The sequence below is a fragment of the Sesamum indicum genome, linkage group LG3, assembly GCF_026168435.1.
Source record: "Sesamum indicum cultivar Baizhima isolate 11 linkage group LG3, ASM2616843v1, whole genome shotgun sequence".
Classification (NCBI taxonomy): Eukaryota; Viridiplantae; Streptophyta; class Magnoliopsida; order Lamiales; family Pedaliaceae; genus Sesamum; species Sesamum indicum.
This window is the reverse complement of record NC_142659.1, coordinates 13,346,081-13,374,037: the sequence shown is the minus strand read 5'-3', so window position 1 is coordinate 13,374,037 and position 27,957 is coordinate 13,346,081. Positions and strand designations below refer to the sequence as shown.

General features: G+C 34.2%; 2 pseudogenes across 2 annotated transcripts; both read left to right on the top strand.

Annotated features, from left to right (window-relative positions):
* The first annotated feature begins 107 nt into the window (after positions 1-107).
* LOC148788679 (uncharacterized) lies at positions 108-7,124 on the top strand (annotated as a pseudogene). Its single transcript, XR_016064370.1, has 12 exons — positions 108-204; positions 314-533; positions 652-712; positions 1,062-1,129; positions 2,068-2,315; positions 2,420-2,518; positions 3,523-3,717; positions 4,329-4,465; positions 4,592-5,187; positions 5,549-5,735; positions 6,859-6,947; positions 7,026-7,124. The product of XR_016064370.1 is annotated as an uncharacterized LOC148788679 (transcript).
* On the top strand, positions 5,749-23,946 carry LOC148788678 (dnaJ homolog subfamily C GRV2-like; annotated as a pseudogene). Its single transcript, XR_016064530.1, has 20 exons — positions 5,749-6,947; positions 7,026-9,871; positions 9,994-10,144; positions 11,448-11,719; positions 12,764-13,159; positions 13,314-13,806; positions 14,501-14,683; positions 14,786-15,130; positions 16,156-16,449; positions 17,484-17,900; positions 17,981-18,326; positions 18,398-18,705; positions 18,816-19,253; positions 19,379-19,503; positions 19,837-19,960; positions 20,282-20,350; positions 22,235-22,348; positions 22,970-23,046; positions 23,414-23,470; positions 23,597-23,946. The product of XR_016064530.1 is annotated as a dnaJ homolog subfamily C GRV2-like (transcript).
* Positions 23,947-27,957: the final 4,011 nt, after the last annotated feature.

The window sequence follows — 27,957 nt, the reverse complement described above, 5'->3', positions numbered from 1 at the left end:
GGAGACTTTTGTTATAATAAACATAATTTAGGGGTCAAAATGTATAATAAAAATTTTATAATTTTGTAAAAGGTTTATTAGCTGTAAGATGGTCGCATGGTAAAACATACTTCAACACTCTCCTCTTTCTCTCTCTCTAGGGTTTTGTTTTCCATCGATTGCACGAAAAATTCCCCAATTGGTCGTATCTATTCGATCGAAATGGTAAGCAAATGTCCGTTCCTGATTTCCAATTAGCTTATACGCTATTGTTGGCTTACCCATTTTGTATCTCGTGCTGTTATTTATCGAATGTTTTGGTTTAATTTTGTAGGAAAATGGAGGCGAAAATTGAGATGTTGCTGAATGTGGAGAAGCAGATGACGCAAGTGGGTGATGTTGCAGGTACGAGGAAGGCCGTCACACCTCTTGCAATTCTTCTTCTCACACCTCAAACAATACCCCTCATTTTCTCCCTCCAAGAAAGCCAAAGCCGGCGAAGGAGAGAAGCCGCAGTTCTGTGGGTAGAAATCCAAGAAAGGAAAACCCCGCTGGTAAAAACCCTTAAACCACCGTTTTCTCCCCGTCATCAAACCCCACCCACACTCACATGGTGAAACCCTCTCACCTCAATTTCTTTTTTCTTGTGTTCATTTCTCACCCAAAAAACAGAGTAAAGAAAACCAAGAAAAACAGGGGGAGAGACAGAGCGAGAAGGAGGCCTCAAATTATGGTATTGCGAAATGTTACTGCTGTTTGAACAATCCTTCTTGGCCCAATATTTTCTCATTGTTCATGTATTGATAGATAAAGACGGAATACTGGAATACTCTCTGTTGATGTCCTAAGTTTGCTCTCACTTTCTTGCTTGCAAATACTTTCTCCCTCCATCTTACATGTCATCTTTATCTTGCTTTCTAGTGCTTCTTTCATTTAATTTTTGCTTTGACAATCCTAATGTGTTTAACTTGCTCTATTATAATATCATATGGTCAGTAATTTTCTTCTACTTAAAATTAGAAAATGTTGCTAAGGATTGTTGGAACCGTTTACATCTGAATTTGATGAATGTCTTCTTCTAGGTCTGGAATTACACTGGTTTTGGATATACAAGGTACAATGCCAGAGACATTAACAAAGAAATACTAGGGTAAGCACAATTCTGCAGCTGTCTCCTTCCGTGATGAAACCTGTAATGTTCACAGATAATCTTGTTTGTGGTTTTCATTTAGGTGCGTTGTGGAGAATAAAGTGTTTCATAGATCTTTGTTATCATGCTTACCGGTACTTAAATGTTGGAAAATGTTTGTTTTTTTACATATAGAAAAAAGCTAATAATTACAATGTCATGCATGGTTATGCCTCTATTGGTAACAGCAAGGAATAATATTTGAGAGAATGAAGAGAAGAAATGAAAACGCAAAAAAGAAAAACAAAAATGAAGAACGCAGTGCTTATATTTCTGGTAAATAATTTAAATAAGGTAGCTTAATTGCCACACAATCAGAACTAGAGCTGCATGTTAGTTGAAGATTGCTTTTTCCTTGAGTAACTAATTATAGTTATCAATTACAGCTGAAAACCATGTTTTTAATGATTATTTGTGTTGGTTAACAGTTAAGTGGATCAAGGTGCTTTTTTATGATAGTCTGTAAGAAACGAATGATCCTCTAACGGTCTATGTATTTAACTTTGTGAACTTCAAAACTAGAAATCTATGTTCATTAATTAACAACAGCCATCCAAAATATGATTCTTCTTAAGTATTGGCTCACAGAACTTTATTCTTCTCTTCCTGGTTGTTCAACTAACAAGTAAAATCTCTGTGCTTCTGATAATCAACACTAAAGATAATCAACAGTAAACTTATCAAATTGAAAGAAGTAGAGATTCCATGAACAGTTATGTAATCCTCTATAACATCCTTTTTGCTTGAAAATGTTTCATTAATTTCAGTTTCCATTTTTAATAGAAGTGAGGTCTTGAAATGCTGAAGTTGCTTTTTTTAGCCTGTGGATATGACATCAGCAGTTGCTCTTGCTCTTTCATTTTTCTTGGGTGTACTTAAATAGCGTCCTGACTTTGCAGATGTGGGAAGACATTTTGGGGTTTGAAAATGCAGAGTTTTATATGAAAAGATGGCCGGATGTGGATGGCCTTTGTTTTGAAGATGTACTCGTTTCTTTTCCTGATGCAATTCCTTGTGAGTAAAGGTTTTTGCAGATGGTGGAAAGATCAAAATAAATCCAGATGATAATTCTATTTTACGAGAAGGTGATGAGATTCTTGTCATAGCTGAGGATGATGACACATATGCCCCAGGTCCATTACCAAAGGTCATACTCTCTAATTTGACACGTTTGATGGTTTCTACAGGATGAGTTAAACCCTATACACATGTACCATTCGATGTGGTTCTCATACACCATATCTCGTGCAGATTCGGAAGGGTCTATGTCCTAAAATAATTGATCCTCCAAAATTCCCAGAAAAGATTCTATTTTGTGGTTGGCGGCGTGACATTGACGATATGATTATGGTGATTTTCTCTACTTGTTACATTTACTTTTCATTTATTTTCGTATTAATCTCTCTTATACTGCACTTTTTAGATTTCTTTCAGTTTACCGTCTTAAGTGTGGTTTGATGGGTTAAAGTTATTTAAATGTGTTGTAGCAATTCCTGGCTGTTGAAGACAAAATGCTTTATGCATAGCGTGTGTGTGTTGGTTGTGGAAAAGGTAGGAAAAAAAATGCTAAAGTGACAAAAAAAAATTAAGTGTTATTGCCAATCAATTCATTTTCTAAGGGGAGGTGATAATTTTGTCATGCCTCAATCTCAATTGGTAGCCTGAGCTGCAGCCTCCAGCTCCTACTTAGGCTTGTCATCACGAGGATGATCTAACTTGTAGGGTTGATGAGTAGTTCATTCCTAGTCTAATATTGGCCCTTGCAGTTTCGACAAGTTAAAGTCTGGCACTTATAATACTCAGCAGCATGTTAAAAGTCCAACATAAGATGAAACTTAGTATGATTTGTTATTTGACAATTAAATCTACTCTGTACCCATAATGGCCTATAGAGAAAAATGGTTAATCTGTTTCATTTTGGTTAACTATTAACTACAAAAGAATGCACCTCTCCCATGTGAAGGATGACGAGATGCTGACACCATATACGATGAGTACAAATCTATTGTGCATATGCTTCTTAAGTTTCGTCTTTCCCAAAAAATTCTAAGCATGTTATCTTAGTCTTGTTCTTCAGTCAGCTTCTCCTTTAATTGCTCATCGACAAAATAGAGCATTCTCTCACGCCCTTTGTAATGCTAATCGCTTTTTGAACATCTGATTGTGAAATGTTGACATGCAATGTGCGCACCCTGTTCTTAATCCAAAACTGAATTGCTTTTTAAACCATCTCTAATATCACTTTCTGGATATAAATTTTTGTTCAAATGCTATATTAGTTTAACTTTAGGCTTCTGAATTCGTTGATTCTTATCTGTAGAACTTGTATGTTATACTGCTGTGCTATTTCTTAGGTGTTAGAGGCGTTTTTGGCTCCAGGATCGGAATTATGGATGTTCAACGAGGTTCCTGAAAAGGACCGAGAAAAGAAGTTAACAGATGGTGGCCTTGACATTTCAGGATTGGTTAACTTAAAACTGGTCCATCGTGAAGGGAATGCAGTCATTCGACGTCACTTGGAGAGTCTTGCACTAGAGACATTTGATTCTGTAAGTATTGTCATGCTCCTCTTGAGTTCATGTCCCGACACTAGCAAAACATTGTTACATCTTCACACAGGAGACCAACTATTAAAGCCCAGTCCTGTAGTTTCAGAATGACTTTCTGATACGCATTTTTGAAAAGATAACAATAACATATTAGCATAACCAGACTGAAAACGGATTCACATTTATATTTCTGCAGACTAAGGAGATTAGGCACGGAACTATTGTAAACTTGAAAGAGGTGGAAGGTCCTCATAATTGTTTAATTTTTATTTGTTTATTGGTTTATTTAAGTGAGGGTAGTTTGGAACTTTCCTTTTGCGCCTTTTTTTTTACAATGAAGAGAACTTGGAGCGGAGGCTTTGATAATTTCAGTAGACGGAGGTATAGTCTGTCACTATAGTAACTCCAAGGAGAGATCATCTTCCTTATTATAGAGTAAGATGCATTCTTGAGGCCTGGAATAGTGTTTGTTGATGAAAGTTTTTTGTTAATTTTCCGCAAGCTTGCCAATTACTCATAATATTCGCAAGGTTCATTAATTGTTTGTACTTTAATTTGAAGATCTTACTGTGTATCCTTGCTATTTTTGAGTGACATTATACTTGTTACAGAACACAGCTTTCCAGCAGAAAATATATCCTTCCAGATTAAGCTCAATGACCATACATTCAAGATCCGCATCAAGTCCTCATGGATCTTTAGCTAATTGGAACGTAGTGATGGGAATAGCTTGTACGCCAAATTAGTGGTAAGTTTCATGTAGAACTTAACTATTCAAATTTCTCCTTATATCTGTAAGAAAAAACCATCAATCTACTCTTAATGCTTAAAAGATGTTGAATTAAGCTCTCCTGCTATATGGTGCTTAGTGAAGGTTGGAGCTGATGGGTCCAAATCACGAGTTAAGGATTTAGCGGGAATAAATCCAACTGGATGGAAATATTCTCAGAATGCAATTATATGTACTGTAGAGCATATGGAGGAAAACCATTGTGCTTGGCAATGTTTTCTCCCTAATGGCCCTATTGCACTTCTGCCAATTGGGGAGAATTTCAGCAATATCGTCTGGACAATGACCCCTGAAGAGTCATTGAACCGCAAATCCATGTCAGAAGTTGATTTTGTGAGAGAAATAGATCGTGCTCTTGACAATGGCTATGGCCACATCCAAATTCTCAACTATTTGGTGCAGCTGCATTCTCTTGGCTCACTGGAGACACAACAGTATCCGCCAATGAGTGTTTTGAAGTTCCTCCCAGAGTGACTAAAGTAGCCTCCGAAAGAATGGTGTTTCCATTGTATCTGAATCATGGTACTAGCTATGCATTAACACGTGTTGTTCTTATCGGTGATGCTGCACACACTGTTCATCCTTTGGCTGGTCAAGGAGTTAATATGGGATTTGGAGATGCATTCTCTCTTTGAAAGGTTATTGCTGAAGGCATTGCAGTTGGATCTGATATTGGGGAGGTATGCTAACATTCCTTAGCATAATGACAGATATCTCGTAAGGTTTTAGCATGTTACAAAAACACCATCTGGTTGTAAACAATTAAGACGCCCAATGCAGTCCAACTTTACATCATAAATTTATGTGGAATATGTAATGTAAAATATGAGCAAGAGTGGAAACATAATTTTTCAATACGCAGGCCTTTCCCTCTTTTTTTTTTTTTTTTCTTTTTTTCGTTTCATCCATAATACCCAAACCTGAGGGTACATGTCTGTATAATTATCCCGTAATCTTCCTTTGTTATTCCAGCTCTTAAGATGTGACAATTTGTAGGACATGAACATTTATCTAAATCATGAGCGTTCTATGGTTGCTCAGGTGTCATTGCTAAGAGAATATGAATCAGACAGGAGACCTGCAAACTTGACAATGATGGCAATTCTGGATGGCTTTCAGAAGGCATATTCCCTTGATTTCAGACCACTCAATGTACTGCGCGCTGCTGCATTCCAAGGGGCTCATTATATTTCACCATTGTAAAGACAAATAATCTCGTATGCATCTGGTGAGCAGAGATTTCCGCTTTTCTTATGACTTGTAACAGTTAATTTTCAGAACCATGCTAGTTCTTTTTGTGAATGATGAATTCTATTACATGAAGTTTTAATGGCAGCCACTTTTTCTTTTGTGATGTTTGGTCCCCTTGACCTGTCCAAATCCAATTTTCATCCCTCTTTATCTTCTAATTCAAGAACCAGCTTCAATTTCTGATGGTTTTAAGGGCCTCCACAGTTTATCATTATTGGTTATTACCACGAACAGTCAGTCTCCTTTCCAAGTTGAATACATTCATCATCTAATACCATATTGTGAGTGAGAAGGTGTTTCTGCTGTTTGAACAATCCTCAAATTAGGATTTTCTGTACAGTTTGGTCTTATGTAGACATTATTCGTGATATTCCTCTATTTAGTCAGTTTGGGTAATATTGAAGCTGATGAGCTTCTGCTCAAATATTGTTTCATTTGGTAATTTACTGAGTTATGGAGCTTTGTGAGTACATGTATCATGAATGATTATGCTACTCAAGATTGATTTATGATCAGCTACCCCCAAAACACTTATATTGTATTTGTTCTCGAAAATATGCAAGTTGTTAATAGATCTGAAACTTATGCGAACCAATTCATTAGTTCATTGGTGGGGCTAGTTATTCTTTTGAGTGGATGGGTGGGCTGGTCCTCGTCCTACGTTTATCTTTTTGATGTTGTTGAAGGGTTGAAGGAGTATAATATTTGGGCATGGAGATTGGGTGGTATTAAGTTAAGCACTAGTAGCACAATGACATTGGGAGGAGAATAAATGGAACATAAGTATTGTCAAAATCTTTTAGGTACCTTTGAGGACTTACCATGCTGGCGATCAACATAACAAAGCACGACGGTCTTGTTTATAAGAGTGTCATTTTTGGCTGTGTTTGTGTGTTTGTAATGATTCATGTTGTTCTTAGTTGTATGATGCCCTTATAAGTTCAGTTCATGATTGATGGTTGGTTAAGGCTTCGTCCTAACAACTACTTATCTTTTTAAGCAATGCATTGGTTGTTCATATATATATATATGTGTAGACATTTGCCACATCTAATGCATTTGTCAACGTCTTTGTGTTTCAATGTTTCTGGACCACATAGGTAACCAAGCTTGTACACTCGTTTACGGAAGGTTCGGAGGAATGGTCCAAGAAGGCGGTAGAGCTGGAGGAGTCATGAAGACTTTAGAAGTAAGTTCTATTTGTAATTTATTTATCCAACAATGGCTAATGATGCACAGTACACTAATTCCTCTTGTGAACATGCAGTTTGGTTGTGGAATTTCAAAATTATCTGTTTGTCTTCATGCATGCTGGACGCGAATGGAAGGTGTATTGGGTGGCAGAGATGGTCTTTGGAAACAATGACACAGAAACTAGAAAGTCTTTGCAAAGTGATAATGGTGGTAAAAAGTTGATCATTTTCTTGGCTTTCACTCTTCATTTCATCCATCAAGCAATCCTTTATATGTTTGCATTGTTATCTTGAGTTCTTGATATTTATCATCTACGTTATGGGGTTGTGATTTTCTTTTTATCTATGGCAAGTTTGTTCCTTTGATAAATGTTGTTGGATGCTTTTTTAGTGGTTTCCAATTACTTTAGTACTGTGGTGTGGGTGTTTCTCATCTTGTTTTGTTTTATTTGGTTGTGCTTTTATGTTATCTCATTCAAGTAAACGATGTGTATTGTTCTTTGTGGTATATCAACCTCTGTGAGACATTTTATTGTTGGGATGTCTGTAATTGATTAGCATTTTAGGATTAGACTCTCGGTTCAATTGAAATTACATGGAACTTCTCATATTCTAATTTTGATTTGAACAGCCCAATTCACCTTCCAAATGAGATAAAACCATTTCAAAAGTAAAGAATTCCATGACATATATGTAGTGTTAATTAACACATGGTTCCGGTAACTTCTTTTTAAGTTTTCATTTATCTTTTGTTATCCTATCAAACTACTTTTGTTTTGTTTTCTTTTGCCAGTTACTATCAAACTACTTCTGTTTATATTCTTTTTTAGTAATTTGACAAATAAATGTGATTTACGAAGCCATAAGATTGAGACATGAATGTGCACTAGTGTTATGTGATTGTTGCTTTGATTAACTGTGGAGTCGTTGAGGCATAATTTCATGCATTTTGAATTGCTTTGAAAGAGAGTTGGAATATCTTTGCTTCTACTAAATCTTAGGATTCTTGTGAGATTATATTTGTTTGCTAAAACTCTACCCGATTGATCCTTATATCCCTAACATGGGACATGCATAAAAATTCAAAGGCCCTTCCCCTTCCGAAAAAAAGAAAGAAAGAATGGAAAGTAAGAAAAAGGAAATTACATCTACTCCGCTGGTTTAGGTCACTTAGTAACTGGGTAACTTCATCACAAATGTTGTTATTCACGTAAAACGGTGGCCGGAGCTATGAGTATGCAAAGCACTTTAGGTAAAACGTGTTTTGGTTGAGTAACCGGGTGCCTTCACCACAAGTGTTGTCATTCGCGTCAAAAGGCCAGAATGCGACGTTTTTTGGTTGAGTAACCGGGTGCCTTCACCACAAGTGTTGTCATTCGCGTCAAAAGACCGGAAAACGGCCTAAAGAACACAAGTCACGGGCAAAAACAAAGGAAAAAAAAGAAAAAAAAAGCCGTGACTAAAGCAAAAGGGGAAGAAAAAAGAAAAAAAAATCATTAGTGGCCAAAGAAAAGAAAGAAATGCGAAATCCGTCCCGACTAGGTAGATGTAAGGAGATAAAAGGGTATTGTGTTAGCATCGAGGATGATAACATTTAGAAATCCATAGATTTTGTGGAAGCTTGATTGTCCTCCTCTATACTTGGCAAAACGAAGTGTTGTGATGTGATTTGCCTCTTACCCTCGTTATGATAAGTTAGCATTTGCATAATGTATTGTGGCGTTTGTGTTTTGAGATTATGTGCACATAGTATTTCATTCTGTTGGAGGCAATAACTTTAAAGACATTGCGGCAGTCCTTTCTTTTCTTTATTGATTTATTAAAAAATTGTCATATTTCTTGGTGCTGAAAATTTTTGTGTGTAAAATCCTCTACTTTAGGCATGCCTTTTCTTATGTGACTACTATTTTTGGTTGGGAGGAGGAGGAGATAGATTCTGGCCTTGTATTTATTGTAACAATATTTAAATTCTATATTATTATAGTTTTCTTTATTCTTATGAATTATTCCCTTTAGACTGCCATCCCAGCACGGTGAGGGTGCAAGTTCAGTATATAGCAGTAGTGCATCTTACATGACCGCCCCTTAAAAGGAAAATGTATGTGCTTGCATGTAAGAGTTAAAGAAGTCTACCATGCTGCATATAGACAAGTATTATAAATTTTTCACTTATAATCTTTACTGGCCCATGAATGCAGTTTATCCAGGTATGTATCAATATATCAGATTCCTTTTTTGTGTTCCATCTTTCTGTTAAACTCTTTAATGAAGTTCATCAGATATCTTTCAGTTACATTTGCTACACTTGGTGAGAACACCAGATGATGTCCCTGGATGTGCTTCTTAGTGCTGGTGTTCCGTGGTGCAGGTGACTATTTATATGCTATCATATCATGTTTATCATTTGTCCCCTACAGTCTTATGCAGAACCCATTCATTAGTTCATTGGTAGCGCGAGCTATTCTTTTGAGGGGCTAGGTGTGTTAGTGCTCTCCTGCATTTATCTTTTTATGCTCTTGAAGTGTTGAAGGAGTAAAATTCAAGTCCATACTCGACAATAGATATTGGGTGGTATTGAGTTATGCGCTCGCAGCAAGGTGTTTTAAATGAAAAAAAGATTACATCATGAGAAGAATATATGGAACATAAGTACTGTAAAAATCTTTTAGGTACCTTTGAGGACTTAGCATTCTGCTAGGGATTTTCTTATCCATTGAAAATCAACAGATACAATTAGATACCATCATTTGTTAATATTAGGTCTGTGAGCACTTTTTGTTGTTCTGCATCTTTAGTGATTTAATCTTTGGTTGCATTGTAAGTCACTCTCTTAAATCAATGTTTTTCTTGACTACTGGTGCAAAAAGCTCGAGAATTTGTTGTCACTTCCCAAGAGCTTATCACTCGGGGTTCAGTCCTGGTAAGTCACTTGTACTGGCTTAATTCCTATCGATATTTATGTTGATCTATCTAGAGAAGTTATTTAATATCAACATGTGAAATTAAAGTGCTTATTCTGTTTATTCGATCTTATTGTTTTAGAATATTATTGTGGAGATGCTGCTGATATGGCTAGTACTGAATCGTCAAGTGTTGCAAGAGAAGCTGCAATACATAGTGCAGCTATTAGGTGTCGTCCAATGGTGTCTCGCTTCCAGTTATCATATGATCTTGCAGTCTCGTTATGTTCTAGGTTCGTTTTCTTTTCTTATGTGTGATCCTCTTCTGGTATCACCCAGAATTGGTCTCTTGGAAATTTAGTATTTTACCGGCATTCCTTTTCTTGTTATGCCCCTGTGCAGAAACCTATGGTAAGATAATAATTATTATTTAAAATTGAAATATATGCAAATAATTGCTTCATTTATGTAATATATGACTTTTGATCACAATTGGAATGCTAATTACTGTGTCGCGCTGTAGAATAATGCATGTTAATTGGAGCTAAATGAAGGTAAGTTGGTGGATATCTCTAAGTCATAAAGTATGAGAGCATTTTAGAGGATGCTTGATGGTTTTGATTTTTTGAGTGCAATAATGGCAATATACTAAAATCGTCTACAACAGTAGACATATTGTCCCCATATTCTTTTACTATTCCTTTCTCGAATTATGATATGCCTGTTGCTAGGTAAATTTTGAACTTGTGTACATGAGCATGCAATTGCAATCTCTGGGATTTTGGCATCTAACTATTGGACAATGCTCTGGTCCGTTGTTGTGGGATGGGATGTTTGATGCTACATTTAGGATATTCTATACAGTTTGGTCTTATGTAGACGTTATTGGTGATATTCCGTTTTTTAGTCAGTTTGGGTAAGATTGAAAGTGATGAGCTCGTGCTCAAGTATTGTTTCATTTAGTAATTTACTGAGTTGTGAAGCTCTGTGAGTACATGTATCATGAATGATTATGCTAGTCAAGATTGGTTTATGATCAGCTACCCCCAAAACCCTTCTATTGTATTTGGTCTCTGAAATATGCAACTTGTTAATAGATCTAGATATGAAACTTTGAAATAATTAAGCAGGCTGTTCAATTTGAGAATTGGAGTTCATTGGATTTAGGCCTTTAATTGGTATCCTTTTGTCTATACCTGTATCATCCAGAATGGTTCCGTGATGCCAATCAGGATCACCATGAACTCTGTGCTTCCTGTTTCCATCATGTCTGCTGACTTGTATTGAACTACTCTAGCTCTTTGCGGATCTTGGGGATCTTCAATAGCTCTGAAGTGTTGTTTATATATCAAACTACTGCTGAACGGATGGAGTTGAATTTGTATCTAGTTTCAATAGAGACTAATTATTGGACTACAGACTATGATCATGATCATTCTGTTGCAGTTTTTCGCCACAGAATGTGAAATAAAGTAATTTCTACTGTGATAACGAAGAATTTTTCGCTCTTATGATCATCTACATTTCTTAGACTAGATATATTATTAATTAGTTACTGAACGAGGTTCTTTCTTATTTACTTTGTTATTTAAATAGGATATCTATGGTAGAGAAATTTCTGTTTTTCCTGCGCCAAAGGGACAAATAATGACATGGAAGGAGTCTTTACTTGATACACATACCTATAGTTGGGTATGCTTGTTTTACAATGTTCCTGAAACGGGCTTAGGAGATGTGGCATTGTCCATGTTGTACACAGTATGGTAGCCGCTCATTCAGATATAGATGATGCTGGAGAGATTGTTACACCAACCCCCAGAGTAAAGAGGATCTTGTCAAGCTCACGTTGTCTTCCACATATTGCACAAGTAATATTTTAAGTGCCTGTCCTTCTATTGGTTGTGTGTGCTCTTGTCCCAATTTGGCCAACTGAAAAATCTACTCAGACTTATTAGAATAAAAAATTGCTAAAAGCGCAGAAAGTTATGCTTATTATTGTATCTTTTGTTTATTTACATGGAGAGCCTGAAAAATGTAAAGGTTGATATGTGGTTTCAAATAAGTTCCATCAACCTTTGTCCTCAAATATTTGAGATTTTCAATCTGGCAGTTCTATGATTTGTATTCGCTTAGGGATAGTAAGTCGAGGATTATGTTGATGGATATGCAAGGGTGGGGTACAGCATTTCCGACTTCTGTTAAAAGAGTTCTAAATTTTGCTTGTATGTAGATCTGGTACAAGTTGGTTCAAAAGAATTATGAAGGGCTGTTCATTTTGTTTTTCGCTTCCCTCAATCTTTACTCGCTTCAACGAGCAGGCCATTCTTTCATGTACATAAAGCACTGGGCCCCTTAAAGCATTCCTTTGGTTATGAGCTTGGTTACATAAAAGATTGATGTGTGGCACGTAGAGTAAAATAGGATCAGAGCTTTATCCTACAATAAACCGGTCGCCTTGCAAGCCATTTAAAATTGGAGTCAGTTGTCCGGTATTTATGCTTATTGTCACATGAGATGCACATTGGAGACTGATTGAGCAAACAACTGTAGAAGGGTCACTGGAATTGTTGCACCTCCTTATACTGAGATATAGTTTCCGTGTAATATGCACTTAGGATATCCACGTGTACTAGTATCCTTAAACTCCTGGTGTTTTAAAGATGCAACTTTTCATATTCTCTTGTGCCTTTTCATGGTAATTAGATTGTAACACTTTCACTTTGGAAGTGGGGTAACTTTTGTTCCTTTTTTTGCCTTCCACAGAGGTTTGAGATGTTTTCGTTATTTTTTCTTTTGTTTTTAAGCTGAACTAGGCAGTGGCTCGATGGTGGCTCCATCAATATGCACATTGTTTCTCAATTTCAGTGCTTCGGTTAATGAACCAAACTCTTTCCTCTATTTCTTATGTGCAGGCAATGCTTTCTGGTGAACCAACTATTGTTGATGCTGCTGCTGCTGCTCTGCTGAAAGCTATAGTTACTAGGAACCCAAAAGCAATGATCCGATTACACAGTACAGGCGCATTTTCTTTTGCCCTGGCTTACCCTGGATCTAATCTTCTTTCAATTGCCCAACTGTTCTCAGTGACTCATGTTTATCAAGCTTTTCATGGTGGTGAGGAAGCTGCAGTTTCCTCTTCTCTACCTTTGGCGAAACGAAGTGTTTTGGGCGGCCTCTTACCTGAGTCATTGCTTTATGTACTGGAACGTAGTGGCCCAGTTGCTTTTGCCGCAGCAATGGTTTCTGATTCCGACACTCCTGAGATTATTTGGACACACAAGATGCGAGCAGAAAATCTGATCCGTCAGGTAGCCCTGAATCTCCAACTGGAGTTTGCTACTTCTCTTTCACCCCAAGCATCTTTTGTTAACATTTAGTATTTACATTCTAAAACATGGTGGTACTTGAGTCAACCTCAATGCAAATAACTCCTGCATTTAACTCTCAGTTTTATTTGATTAGGTTTTTCAGCATCTTGGTGATTTCCCTCAGAAATTGTCACAGCATTGTCATTCCTTATATGACTATGCTCCAATGCCACCAGTGACATATCCAGAGCTGAAAGATGAAATGTGGTGATCGGTATTATCTTCGAAACTTATGTGATGAAATTAGATTTCCTAATTGGCCTATTGTTGAACATGTTGAGTTTCTGCAATCATTGGTAGTAATGTGGAGAGAAGAGTTAAGTCGAAGGCCAATGCACCTTTCTGAAGAAGAAGCTTGCAAGATACTAGAGATTTCCATTGATGAAGTATCCAGAGACGACGCCCCTAAGAAACCAAGTTTTGATTCAGTTGAGGAGATACCTAATATATCAAAGCAGATTGAGTATATTGATGAGGAAAAGCTCAAGAGACAGTATAGGAAACTTGCAATGAAGTATCATCCACACAAAAATCCTAAAGGGAGGGAGAAGTTTCTGGCAGTGCACAAAGCTTATGAGTGCTTGCAGGTATGCCAAATTCCTTGATCCTGTGTGAGGATCTGTCATTACTCATAAAAAACGGAGACCATATGATTAAGCTTGAGAAAAAAAAAAGAACATATAGACAAGGGATCTTATAAGCTGCCAGCTGCCAGATCTTATTTCAAATGAATTAGTCGACTTGTTTAGACGCGTTTTCACAATTAAGCTGTTTATTGACTGGTAGAAAGTGCTCTAAAGGTATTTATGCTGTCAAGATGGGCCAAATGCTTTTTTCCACATATAAATGGATATCAATATTGGTTTTAAATATATCTTGGAACTAGGAAGGACACGGGACTATATATATATTTACTTCTTAGATATGATACTACCTCAATTTAAGGTGTGGACCAAGAATAAATTTAAATATATAAATTTAAGTGGCTTTTGCGGAAGAGTGAAAATGTAAATCATAGGGTTTTCCTATGAGGTTTGGACAACTTACATATGTTTCCCTTTGGTTTTGTTGCCTCCATCTAATATTTCATTCTGCAATCAGTAAACTTCTTGGAATGTGATCAGCAAAGTTGGACAAAATTCCTAAGTTGAACCCTACATATGAGGCATGTCTTTGGCCGGAATGCAATCCTCTTTAATTGGTTGTATTTCTTCATATTTGAGTTCTATGTTTCATATTTTCTCTTTAGTGATCTACTGCTTTCTTATTCCTCTCCCTTAGGTGACCATGCAAGAATTGCAAGGTCCCAGACTTGGAGGTTGTTGCTTCTCTTAAAGGGCCAGTGTATTATATATAGGTGATATGGGATTTTATTGATGCCATTCAAATATGCTGGATATACAATTTTCTTTCCGCTGATCGAGCACATCTTCTAGTTGCATCCTCGGAGCTTGTTTGGTTGACGTAAATTCATCATCTGCCTTTAATTTCCATATCATTCTTCTTTAGATGAGTACTTTGTAAATGTACTTTTGCTTATGCTATTTCCACATATTTAACTATCAGGTGCGAGTCTTCATCATTGAATGGTGAAGAGCTTGTGAGAGATGGTGGAATACCTCTTCTTGCAACCCTCCTTTCCCGTTGCATGTGTGTGGTCCAACCAACAACTCCTGCCACTGAACCATCCGCTACTATTGTTGCTAACATAATGCGAACCTTTTCAGTTTTGAGTCAGTTTGAAAGTGCGAGAACTGAGATGCTCGAATTTTCAGGATTAGTTGATGACATTGTTCATTGCACTGAACTTGAGCTTGTTCCTGCTGCTATTGATGCTGCCCTGCAGACCATTGCTCACCTTTCTATCTCCTCTGAAATTCAAAATGCCCTTCTGAAGGCTGGTGTACTGTGGTAAGATAGATCATTATATTGTTATGATTATGCTTTCATCAGTTTTCTAGCATGAGATTCTAGTTTCTGGAAGTTTACAGAACTTTGCTGAACACTACTGTTTCTGTTATGGATTTCTTGACCATCCTTTTATATTTGTAGCTTAACCTGGCTCCAAGTGACATATTGCTCAGTGACTTAGCTTCTATTCTTTCATTACTTTTCACTCTTTTGCGCATATAATTCTTCGTAGCTCATATATAGATATTGAATAATGAAATTACCCATATTGGTCTATTTATAATGCTCTTTGTGCTCATGTGGATGACTTTGTTGCTGGCATTTTCTCTGTCTTTCTGAGCTTGTATAGAAAACTTATTTGCTTGTGAAGGTGGTCATTTATTTTTTAAATTGAACAAAATGTTGGAACTCTAGTGTTGAAGATGCTTTGTAGTTACTATTCCTTGAATGCCAGAATGTACTTTTTCTATGTGAAGTGTGAAAACTTAAGGTTTATGAACAATATGAATTTTGAAGCCACTGCATCAGCTGGTACATGAGTGTTACATCTTACAAAAACCATTCCGATGTTTCTCAAAAAACTGCCGTACCTTGATGTTATAGTTTTCTCTTGTGGTCTGTTACTTGAATCGAGGTCCATTTACAAACTTGAGGGTTCATAGAGTTAATGTTTATTTGTTTGGTACCTTTTGTCGAGTCAATTTGCTTGCGAAGAGAGTCCAACTTTCTTTTAAAATTGAACAAAATCTTGGAACTATTGTGTTGAAGGTACTTTATGGTGACTATTCTTTGAAAGACAAAATTTCTTTATTCTACGTCACTGTGGAAGTTTATGGTTTATGAACATTGTGAACTTGAAGGCCTCTGCATCAGCTGCTATGTGCCTGTTATATCTTAAAAACAACTCCACTGTTGCAAACTGCTTTATGGTGATGTTATGGTCTTTCTCAGGTGGATTATTTTGTTTGAATCCAGGTCCATTTCAGAAACTTGTGGTTTTATAGGGTCACTTTTTGTTTGTTCAGGTATCTTATACCATTGTTGCTCCAATATGATTCGACGACGGAGGAATCAGATAAGACAGATGCACATGGTGTTGGAACTAGCGTTCAAATAGCAAAAAAATACATGCTGTAAAAGCATCTCATGCCTTGTCAAGGCTTAGTGGTTTGGTTGACGAGGAGATCCCGACACCCTACAATCAGGCTGCAGTTGATGCCCTTAGAGCTTTACTAACCCCTAAACTTGCAAGCATGCTGAAAAATAAATTTGCAAAAGACCTCCTATTCACATTAAACTCAAACTTGGAGTCCCCTGAGGTAAAGGCTGCAGATTTTGCATTTTGACAAAGAAAAAACATATTGGGTGCTACTTGAGCATTGCCTCATCTTCTTGCATCAGTATCTGCATATTTTCTTTGAATGTTGTGAAACTCAGAGCACTATAACAGGGCAGGTTTCTTAACATACCTTTTCTGATATGTAGGCAATACTTGCTTCTTCTTCTTTTATAAGTACTTTGTTGGTTCTTTTAGAAGTAGATAACTGAGGGAAAAAAGAGAGGAAAGCAATATGTTCTACATCTTTGTGTTATTAAAAGGTTTCAAATTGGCTTTAACTACTTGGTATGTAGTTGTCATGAAGATTCTATAACTGATTCAAGTTTCATTTTTTTTTCTTTTCCCGATTTACTTTTTTACTAGCAAATCCTGGTGTGGTGGTGGCATGGATGTTTTCTAGACGTTCTGCATTTAAATCTAGAGAACTTAATTTTCCTTTGAACTATCTTTTGCACTGGACGTAGTATTTAATTCAAAGAATGTCTTGCAGGTCAACTATTGGTTATTTAAGGGAAGAGGTTATTTGTTTGCATCTAATAGAGTATCTTCTTCCGTATATCTATCTTGTCAGATCAAAGAAATTTGGTGTTGGGTCTTAAAATCTATGCCCTTCCTATCTATGACTAGTTGTGAAGTTTCCATGCATTTCTTATGTTTGATATGCAAACCTATTTGCACATTTTCCTCCTCCCCACCCCATAAAAAAAACAAAAAAAAAAAAAAAAGAAGCTTTAGCACCAGAAGTTCTTTTCACGAGCCTGAAGGTTTAGTTTTTTTGCATAATGATTAAGAAAAGGGTATCTGTTATGTGCAAGCTATAATTCTAATCTATATATAGGTTGTCTTTCTGATAATAATTGGGGTGTGGGTGTTACTTTTCATAACTATCTAGATTGAAAATGTTCTGTAGTTCCAAGTGATGGCCATTTGTAGATGCTCTATATCCGTAGTTGATGACCTTGTGGGACTCTCAGATATCATGACATAGTTTCACTTGATCTTTCATTTGCACAGATAATCTGGAATTCCTCCACTCGAGCAGAACTATTGAAATTTGTGGAAGAGCAGCGTGCAAGCCTTAGTCATCATGGTTCATATGACCTTAAAGATTCGCATTCCTTTGTTTATGAAGCATTATCTAAGGAGCTCTATATTGGCAACGTATAATTGAGAGTCTATAATGATCAACCAGATTTTGAAATTACTAATCCTGAGGACTTCTGTCTTGACCTTGTTGATTTTATATCACATCTTGTCCATAATGAACCCGCTGCAAGCATGGATACTCATGTTAATAGTGATGTAACCACTGATGGATCTGCCGAGCAGGATTCTTCTGATGATTCTTCGGCATCACTTGATGGAAAAAGCTTGGAGAGGGAGGATTTCGAACTAGTTAAAAATCTTCAATACAGTCTGCTATCCCTTCAGGTAGAAGTCTGGTGGTTTTTCGTCTGACACTTGTTTAGTCACCCTTGACACCTTTTTTTCTGTAATTTCTGTAATTTCAGCACTTGTTGACAAAGAATCCGAATTTAGCTTCAGTGGTCTCCACAAAGGAGAAGCTATTGCCCCTCTTTGAATGCTTTTCTCTTCCTGTTTCTTCATCAAGCAACATTCCTCAGCTATGTCTACTTGTTTTATCACGGTTAACAACATATGCACCTTGTGTGGAAGCAATGGTCGCAGATAGCTCTGGTCTGCTTATTTTATTACAGTTGCTTCACTCATCTCCCAGCTGCCGTGAAGGAGCTTTGCATGTTCTCTATGCCTTGGCAAGCACGCCGGAGCTAGCTTGGGCAGCTGCAAAGCATGGAGGGGTGGTTTTCATTCTTGAAGTTCTCTTGCCAATACAAGGTATGCTGATTTCATAGATAGCGGTTTCTTAAGAATTCTATCTTGTGCTCTAAAATGGAAATTTTGTATAGAAGAGATTCCGTTGCAGCAAAGGGCCGGAGCAGCTTCGCTATTAGGGAAGCTTGTTGGCCAGACTATGCATGGGCCTAGAGTGGCGATAACTCTGGCAGGATTTCTGCCTGAAGCAGTTGTGACTGCTCTTGAACAAACAACAGAAACTCCTGAACTTGTCTGGACTCCAGCAATGGCTGCATCGTTGTCTGCACAAATAGCAACTATGGCTTCAGATCTGTACCGTGAACAGGTGAAAGGACGTGTTGTTGATTGGGATCTACCTGAGCAGGCCTCTGGCCAACAGGAGATGAGAAATGAACCTCAGGTATAACTGCTTTGTGCTGCAGATGTACTCTTTTGTTTTTGATTGATTACATGGATGTTCTAAAGAACGCTAATTCTGTTTAATGACTTACATGATGTATTGTTGTCTAGGTTGGAGGGATTTATGTTAGGTTATTCCTGAAAGATCCCAAATTTCCACTTAGAAATCCCAAGAGATTTCTTGAAGGGCTGCTGGATCAGTACCTTACATCCGTTGCCGCCTCACAATATAATGGCCAAGCTGTTGACACTGAACTTCCTCTACTTCTTTCTGCTGCCCCGGTCTCTTTACTCAGGATGTACCCCGCTCTTGCAGATCATGTTGGATATCTTGGTTATGTGCTCAAACTTGTGTCTGCAGTAGCCCATGGAGCAAGCAGAGAAACAATGGCTTCAGAAACCTATGTATCTGAGGATGGTTCGTCGCAACAAAATTCACAAACTCCTCAGGAGCGAGTTCGCCTTAGTTGTTTACGTGTTCTACATTAGCTTGCAGCTAGCACCACCTGTGTAGAAGCTATGGCAGCCACTAGTGTTGGGACACCCCAGGTATGCTGTGGTTTTAAGCAGCCCCCCTTTTTTCCCCTCCAAGAAAATATCATACAAAAGATGTGTTTATCTGATTAAACATCTGTTGCTAAGTTTGGTATTGTTCTGATGAGCTTTTTCTTCAGGTAGTTCCACTTCTGATGAAGGCGATTGGTTGGCAAGGTGGAAGCATCCTAGCTCTTGAAACCTTAAAGCGTGTTGTAGTTGCAGGGAATCGAGCAAGAGATGCACTTGTTGCACAGGGTCTCAAGTGAGCATCAATATCTCTTTAGACTCTAAGTTGTAGAATTGTTATGAAATGTGCAGACGTGGTTAATAAAACAGCAATGCGCATAAATTCATCTGTGTTTTCATGATAAATTTTCTAAGATGGGTGCATAAGTAATGCAAATCATGCAATTAGTATTTATTAGATACAAAGTAATTTTCGGCCCACAATGTGCAATTATCTGTCACCTGGGCTAAGATATTGGTTGGTGATTGAGTCTGATTTTAGAATATTATTGGGATATGCATCCTGATAAAACTACTGTTGCATGTTCTTTGTGTCATGCAATAGTAACATGGCATATAATTGTTGTAGGGTTGGTCTTGTGGAAGTTCTTCTTGGCCTTCTTGATTGGCGAGCTGGGGGAAGAAATGGGCTTTGTTCACAGATGAACTGGAATGAGTCAGAAGCAGCAATTGGCCGGGTTCTTCAAATTCAGGTCTGTACCATATCATGATTTGTGTGAACACATACCCTGCCTTTTCTGCATGGTGGTTTGGAAAATTCAGATGGTGCCTTTAGATTAAACGATAAATGTCTTTATATCCAAGTATAGAACATTTGCAATGAACTAACATAAAATGCCAGACCAAACTTGTTGGACAGAAGAAGTGCATAATTAGCAAAAGAAATTATGTTCTGAATTCCTATGATATGTTGCTCAAGGTGGTCTGAGTTCTATTTTTTTTTAATTTCTCCAGAAATATATTTGTGTTCATAATCTCTTTGTGGTCATAATCCCTTTGCTGTGTTCGCGTAGGTTTCGCATGCATTTGCAACAGAAGGGGCCTATTGTACCAAAGTACGTGACATACTGAGTGCCTCTGATGTAAGTCATGACTCCTTAATCTGTGTTGCATTTTATCTGACTATTCTTGAGTGAGTTTTTCCTGAAATTTTTAGAACAACTAGTAGCTAAAACCCTTTGAGTTCGTGTTTTTTGCATGAATTGGTCAACGGCTGGCAGCTTTATGTGGTTGGTCAGCTGACCCATCCCCTGTTTAATCATGGTTTTGCTTTCCATCAGATTTAGCTGCATCAAATCTTGTTGCTTTTAACCTTTCTTTTTTAAAAAATTATAAGCAGTCAGTCTTTCAACAAAGATGACTTCCAGCCGTTGGATCTTCCATGTTTCCTTTAAAATGACAAGGAAAAACAATATGCACACCAAAATGAAAAGCTCTAAAAGGATTAGTAGTTTACAAGTCCTTGTTAAAAGCTTTTCTTGAGGTATTGTGATTGTTTCGTGAGTTTTTTGATTAGCATGCGAGAATGCTAAGTGAATAATGATTTATTTAGGCTTAAGAAAATTAAAGCTGCTGAGAAGATTTCTGTATCTCCGTTTCACATGTATGTTTGATCTACTTTGCACTGTAGATGCAGGCTTATTAAGGAGTTCTTCCATACTCTGGCATAGGATGGGCAGGATAAAGTCAGCTAATAGTGGGGTCTAGTTTGGATCTAGGTAATAGAACCACCAGGATAATAGATCATATGCTCTGAATTTGTGGGTTGATCAAGCATAGTGCATGAGTTTTAATACATATAGTGGGTAATGTTGTGACACTGCAGATTATCAGGAAACATGAAGTGTAAATGAATTTTTGAAAAGCATGAATTGTTCTGAAAATAATTTACATGCCAAATGTATGTGATACATGAATTAAATATTGAAATGCATATATTTTTTTTAAACTAGTTTGCACACCAAGTATATGTGAAACACAATTGACAGATATGATGGTTTTTAGAATTCAATGGATCTTTTAGTAATTTAATATTCAGAAAAAGATGTCATATTTTGTTGTAACGAATCTTCCAATAGACGTTATTGATGATATTCCTTTTTTTTAGTCAATTTGGTATGAGCTCCCCCTATTCAAGTATTGTTTCATTTGGTAATTTACTGAGTTGTGAAGCTCTGTGAGTACATGCTCACATTATCATGAATGATTATGCTACTCAAGATTGGTTTATAATCAGCTACCCCCAAAACCCTTCTATTGTATTTGGTCTCTGAAATATGCAACCTGTTAATAGATCTAGATCTGAAACTTTGAAATAATTAAGTAGGCTAATCAATTTGAGAATTGGAGTTCATTGGGTTTAGGCCTTGCATTGGTATCCTTTTGTCTATACCTGTGTATCATCCACAATGGTACCGTGATGCCAATCAGGATCACCATGAACTCTATGCTTCCTGTCTCCATCATGTGTCTCCATCATGTCAACTTGTATTGAACTACTCTAGCTCTTTTCGGATCTTGGGGATCTGAATTAATACATTATTCAATTTCTATAGGCAATTTCTCATCTGGTTTTCGCTGGTTTTACTCAATTCAGGCTTAAAACTCGGCTACATATTGCACAGTTGGTGAAGGTGAAGGATACATCAGCTAAACTTAAGCAAGCTAGTGAAACATAATATCAAGTTGAAGTTAGTGTCATTTTGTCTCTTTGCTTAACAGAGGATCCGGCAGTTGTGTTTTGTCATATTTCATCTATTCTGTCCATTTTAACCAATTTATGTGTCATGATTGCCTGCGAATCGTGGTGTCCTAGAAATCTTGCAATCTCTTGAAACTCAAACAATACAAATAGACTTTGTTTGTAGTTTTTTTTGTTTAAAATTTAGGGGCAATAAAATGATGTTTGAACTTTTTTTTGCACCATTCTCTGATCCGTGGTCTGATTTCCATACTGTTCCCTGCAGGCAACGAAGAAAATTACACCGCCAAACTTGCGAAAGACTTTCAGGCAGATTGAAAGTCTGCTTAGGGGGAGAGAACGGATGTTCATTTTGTTCCCCAAGCCATCTTCCTTCTAGGTAATATATTAAATGGGAATAGGATGCTATCCAAATGAGTTCATCTCTGGATTTTCTTCTGTTTGTGGTTACTATGGACAATATTTTATGGTTTGTGAAATTTGCATTGACTGGTGAATCATTTACGTAATCTCATACCACTTTCCATGTTAAACTGTATTGTTGGGCTATGGCTTAGATTTTGAAACTACTATCTCCTGCATCTACTCAGCTGGTGATGCAGATATAAGTGAACATAAGAGTCAGAAACAGTGACCTCGTCTTGTGAATCTAGGGGGTACACCAATTAAGGAATTTTAACTTTTGTGGTAAATGTAATTTGAAAATGACAAACATATAATAAACTATCTTTTCATCAACAGGCCATTGTAAATTTGGTTTAGCATGAAATTGAAATGAGATTCACTATTTGCGGACTATACATAATGTTTGTAACTTTGTAAAAGTACTCGCATTTGTGGTTTCTCATCCAACATATGTTATGGTACCCGTCGCATGTGCAACTTCATCAAATTTGTCCTGTCGCCCTCTAATTTATAGTTCTTTCTTTTTCTTTCTTTTTTGTCTTCCATCTTTCTTTTAAACCCTTCCAATGAAGTTTATCACATAATTTTCTTTCAGTTACATTTGCTACACTTGGTGAGAAGACCACGGTGATGTGACCGGAAGTGCTTTAGTATTCGTGTTCTGTGGTGCAGGTGACTATTCATATGCTATCATATCATTTTTATCATTTGTCCCCCAATGTTTTGTGTTGCTTGGTTTTCATTTTCTTGGATTTTTGATTAATTGGAGCGTATTTCTTCATTGTTTTTGCTGCTCTGATTTAATTTATCTAGTCATAATAGCGTTTGTGTTCTACCACCTTGCATAATTGCTTTTTTGCTGCTGAAACTCTGTTGTTCTCCATTTTCAACTTTCTTGTTCACAGCATATATAATCAACTAACATATTGTAGAACTCTTGTAAAGTTAATCTGCTCTTGTGGTAGAGATTGTATTCTTGCTTAAGTGCTTGGACTCACGTTGAAGTAACTTCCTCCTCGCTTATACAACTCTTTGACAGCATAAGAATTGGCGGGTGATTAATACAGTTATTGAACAAAACCTTCCAGCCAAAAAGGTGAGAATAGATTCTGGTAGAGATTAATACAGTTAATCTGCTCTTGTGGTAGAGATTGTGTTCTTGCTTGAGTGCTTGGACTCACATTGAAGTAACTTCCTTCTCGCTTATACAATTCTTTGACAGCATAAGAATTGGCGGGTGATTAATACAGTTGTTGAACAAAACCTTCCAGCCAAAAAGGTGAGAATAGATCTATCCTCATACACTCTCATTTATTATTTAAAAGGGTATCAATAATACATAAGTGGTGTTCACACTTTTATTATAGTATAATATAATAATATATATAACTGTAAATAAAAAGCATAGTAAGTTATTGTGTATATTATAAATTTGTGAATGATTTGCTATTATATTTCTTCATTTATGACTGGCGTTAAATAATTTTATAATTAATTTTTAGTTTTTAATTTATTCGCATGTCATTTTTTATATTTCTTCTTTTTTGTGATGACAATTATATCTCTTTCTTATAATAATAGATTGTTAAATTATGTATAGTAATTTTGTAATTAGTTAATTTATGTAAAATCAAGTTAGTAGTTGAATTCTAACTTTGATGTTATATGATAATTGGATTTCGATGGAAATGGTTTATATGCAAATTATATTGCATAATAATAATTATTTATTATTTAATATATTAAAAATTATTTGTAATGAGAAAGTCGCCATTATTTCATTTATTTTATATTTGTTTTACTTATTAATTAAATTTTTTATTTTATTTGTCCTGTTGTGGGAAAAAAATATTTTAAAATTGATGGAACGAATTGGAGTGCTACAAATTAAAATTTTAATTGATTATTTAATTTAAAGATCAATTAAGAATTTAATCATATTGCTAGAAAAACTATTAAGTAGACCAAGTATTTTAATGTAGTATATATGTTAAGTAGTAAGATATCAATTATCTATTGGCTTGTTACACACACGCACAGACACATATATATATAATTATATTCTTTGTCATTATTTATAGTTTAATGATTTTGAATTTTAATGTTTATAAATTTTTATAAATAATTTATATGCCTTATATAATTATATTTGTCATATCATTTATGAATTACCTTTATTCCACTATATTTGCTTTTTTAGGCAATAAAAAAAGAAGAAAATTGAATTTATTGTCCAAAATAAATAAATAGTCTATATGGTTACTATATTCGTAATTATAATTGAATTTATTGATTTATAGTTCTCATGTAGGGCTCGGAGTTAGGATATAAAATGATGGTCTTATAACTGTTAGTAGAAAATTAGAATTACGTCATTTAATTAATATTTTTAATTAATATTTTTTGGAATATGTTATATATATAGTATGATGTTAATATTATTATATTTTTATTTTTATAAGTTTAAAATTTTTTATCAATATTTTTGGACCAATTCCTAACGAAAAAGGGTTGAGCCTAAACAATGAAAGTTTCAGTGTGTAATTTAGAACTTTTTGGAGGAAAATGCATTTTTTTATTTTTAAGTTAATCCTAATTTTATTCATTAATTATCTCAAGTTAGTTGTTTATTTTGTTAATAAAGTTATAATGATAATTTTAGCTATTTCTTTAATTAATTTTGTTAATTCATAATAATAACTAGTTAATTTTTATGGACTAGTCGTCATGTACATAATTAACATTAACATTAACATTAATGTTTATAAATTTTTATAGATTTGGTTTGATTTGACCAAATTCGTAAGAATTTGTAAACATTTGAGATAAAAAAAATTATATTATATAAAATATAGTAGTTTGTGGAAAATAAAAAAAAAGTAAAAAATAATTCTATATGCAAATATTTGGACCACGTGACCATGGCATTTATTTGTACTTCTTATACTTCTTGTTCCTTGCTTTGTCATGTTCCTTTTTATTGATTTTGTTAATTTATTATGTGGGTAGTTATTTTTTTGCACTAGTTGTTATGGTATTTCTACGTGTATATAACAAATAAATTTTATAATTTAAAATGTAATAATTTGTTAGGCAGTGGTCTTAATAATTAAATAATATCTTTGTGTTAATTTTTAATAATTTTTTTTTCAATTTTCTAATTTTATATGTAAGCTAATATTATTACTTTAAATTTTTATTTTGAATAACATCAAAAATTAAAAAAAACTAATTTATTATTTATATTTATTTAAAAATTATAATATATGGAGAGTTTATTATTAATGTATATAACCAAACATTACGTACATATTCTTGCATTGGATGTTTCGCAATACAATTAGTAAATAGAAATTAATTTTTAATTTATTTGAAGATAAAATTTTTATTTTATTTATTAGAGTTTGTGGTAAATATGTATTAGAAGTTTTCTAATTTTTTATTTTTTAATTGTCAAAGTTTATTAAAACATTTTTAATAATAATTTAATTCAAGTAAAAGTTTTATCTCAAATTCTATTTAAAAGTTTATTTATTTTCTATTAAAATAAATATTTGGAAATAGGAGAAAGAATATTCCATGTTTTTTAATTTTTTATTAAATTATGTGCAAAAAAGAATATTTATTTGGCTAGGCAGCGCTCTTAAAAATTAAACTTTATAAAAATATAATTTTATTTGTATATTATTATGGAGTGGAGTTAATATTATTATATATTTTTTCTTATAAGTACAAAAATATTACATAACAAATGTTGATTGAGGGGGGTAAAATTAAAATTTTGTGTAACTTTTATGCTATTGTCAAAATTTTTCGTCAAATTCTTAACAAAGAGGATCAGATGAAAATGGTGAATTTTCTGTACGTGTACTTTTGAAATATTTCTTTTTTGAGAAAAAAGTGTAATTCCCAAGCGAATTAACCCTAAATTAATCATTTTTCCGTTCTCTTTCATTAATCGTATCATATTATATTATTTAAAATTTCCTTATTTTGTCATTATATTAGATTTAGTGGTCACTTATATATTTTTATGAGTAGATCTCTTCTGATTGTGGTCTACTTATTCTTAATTTTTTTATATTATGCTTATATATTCTTATTTATATTGTATGGTATTAATTAATTTTGTCAATTTAATTATTTTATTTGTTAGTTATTGTTGCATGTTTTCCTTATGTGCACATAACAAATAATATTTATAGTTCAACCAACGATTAAAATCATTGTTTTTTTTATCTTTTTTTTTGTAATATTCTTCTTTACTAATTGTTTTTTAATATTTACTAAAAATGCCTCTATCAAATATGAAAAATCAGAGAAATATTTATTATTTCTCATCGCTCCTCCTACTATGATAAAATCATGGATATAATACTTCTGAATTTTTTACAAACCCAATATTAATAGTATTTTGAATGGGCATTTATATAAGTCAATATTATTATTTTGGTTTCAAATTTTGATTATAATTTATTTTATTTTGTATTATGTCAAACAAAAATAATAATTTTAAAAAATTAACTTATTATTTATATTAAAATAAAGCTCTTAAGAAATTTATTTATTGATACTATTTATATGTTTTACTAAATAAATTTATATATTATAATTTTAGTCAAGTTTATTAAAAAAATAATGTTAACTAAATTATATAATTTTATTTCAAAAAGTTATTTATTATTATTTGTGGTACATATTTATTAAACATTTTTATTATTTATGTATAATAATAATTTATTAAGATATTTTCAAAACAAATAATAATTAAAATAAAAAATAATAAGAAGCAGCAACTAAAAATCATTTTTATGTCTTTGTAGTTTATTGTTACTTTATTATTTATATTAATATGAATGATTTGAAATTGGGATAATTTTATATTGGGTGTTTTTTTTTTTTTTTTGTTTCTTGTATAAATTGTCTTGAACTCTAAAATAATATTTTGTTTGAATAACTATTAAAATTAAACATTATCTTCATAAATTAAAGAAATATAATAAACATCTTATACTTTTTCACACTATTAGTATTAAATTTATAAATAGATGATTATAAAATACATAATTATATCCACAAATATGAAATTTAAAATAATGCTTAGTTAACTACTAAACAAAAAATATAGCTTATGAAATTCTTTTGAAAACAAAGTATACCAACAAATGAATATTCAGGACTCTCATCGAGGTATTGAATATTATATGGATTTATTTCAAAATTGATAATATAGCCAAATTTGGAAAATTTTTCAAATATTTAGGAAAAAAAGAGTATAAAAAAACCCAGGGGACTGCATACTTAAAAAATAAAATTAATTATTTAGAATTAAGAATAATTTATATGCAAAATTAAATTTAAAATTAAATGATAATAGGACTTTTAAATAATCTACATGCATTTTATATTATATTTGTTGTATTATTTATTAATTATCATTATAATCATTTCATATTATTAGATTTATATTTATTCGCTTTATTAGGTAATAAAAAAAATTGAATTTACTGTACAAATAAATAAATAGTCCATGTTTTAGTATTGTGTTTATATATATTTTATGTATATTTATAATTATTATGT